The sequence below is a fragment of the Myotis davidii genome, unplaced genomic scaffold (genome assembly GCF_000327345.1).
Source record: "Myotis davidii unplaced genomic scaffold, ASM32734v1 scaffold370, whole genome shotgun sequence".
Lineage (NCBI taxonomy): Eukaryota > Metazoa > Chordata > Mammalia > Chiroptera > Vespertilionidae > Myotis > Myotis davidii.
Window position 1 is genome coordinate 13,427,590 of NW_006288615.1, and position 1,658 is coordinate 13,429,247.

Below are 1,658 nucleotides of genomic sequence, written 5' to 3' on the forward strand. Positions count from 1 at the left end.
TGCATATGTTTAGCTCAAGTAGATACTGCCACACAGTTTCCCAAAATAGTGGAGATGCCACATCCTTACCAAAACTTTGGGTTTTCCATCTCTAGTATTTGAGCCAAGAAATGCCTGTTCAAGTATTTGACGCAATTTTCTATTGTCTTATCTGACTTTTTTCCTGTTGTTCTGTGTAGTTCTTTTGTAAACCAGGGGCCCAGTGCACAAATTCATGCACCTTGAAAGGAACTGTGGGCTGTGAGGCTGCGGTGGGCACAGGGGCGGGTATCGGCCCATCCTCTGCGCCCCCTCCCAACCCCTTCCGCCGCGGCCCCCAGCCTCCTGTCTGCTGGAAGCCCCACTCCCGCCTCCACCACTCCCATGCTGATGGCGCTGACCCTGCTTGCACCCACTGATGGCGCAGAGCAGTTGGGACCAGCGCGCCGTCAGCGGGTGCGAGTGGTGGCTGCTGTCCCGATTGCCCCACAGGAGCAGGGGGAGATGGAGAAGCCTTCGGGGCAATCAGGGCTTGTAGCCACCGCTCGCACCTGCTGACAGTGCTGAGTGATCGGGGACTGCGCCAGGTGCTGGCAGCAGATGCAAGTGCCGGGCAAGACTGTAGTGCGCAGGAGCAAAGAATTTTCAGTAACCACCAGAGGCTCACCCCTGTGACAGCAACCAGCACCCCACCTTGGTCTGGAGCCCCCGCTCACCTGCTCCACCATCTCACCACAGCCGACAGCTGCCATGTTCTGCGCGCACCCCCTGGTGGTCAGAGCACATCATAGCAATCAGTTGTTCAGTTGTTTGGTTGTTCCACTGTTCGGTCTATTTGCATATTAGCCTTTTATTATATAGGATGAGCCCTTTGTTGGGTATATCTATATATATAAAAGGCTAAATGACCGTCCAATCATCCGACTGGCCAGTAGTTATGATGCGCACAGACCACCAGGGGGCAGATGCTCAACGCAGGAGCTGCCAAGATGCAGTGACTTGGCAGCAGTGGTTCTCGAGTGATGCACCCCAGAACCAGAGAGGAGGGAACCCAATTTCTCCCAGGGCCACACAATTCCACCTTTGGCAGTGTGTTATGTTGTTGCTGGGCACTGTCGGCCCCAAATCTGGTTTACTGCCAAGCTGTGGTGATTGCAGACACCCTTCAAGCCCTGGCACTGACCCAGGTGCGGCAGGCCGGGGAAAGACAGAGAGAGGTTGGCTAAAGGGCGTGTCCGGCCCATCTCACCCAGTCCTTCCCGCCAGCCACCTTCTAATCAATTTCCTTTCAATGTGCACAAATCTGTGCACCAGGCCACTAGTGTACTGATAATACCTTTTGCCACTGTATGGCTATTTTTTTTCACTCATTCAACAGTGCCTTTTGATGATGATGTTCAAAATTTTTACAGAGTGCAGTTCATTTGAGGTTTTCCTTTCTGGTTTGTTTATTTTGTGTATGTTCAGTTTAAGAAATCTTTGCTGACTCCAAGGTCATAAAGTATTCTCCTATGTTCTTGTAAAAGCTTTATTGTTTTACTGTTCACATTTGGCTTTATAATTTGTCTAGTATTGATTTTTGTGTATAGTGAAAAAGAGGAAATACAGCTTTGAGCCTTCCAACTTCTATAATACTGTGGAGTGAGGATAGGTATCCATAAAAGGTGGTAAGAATGAAT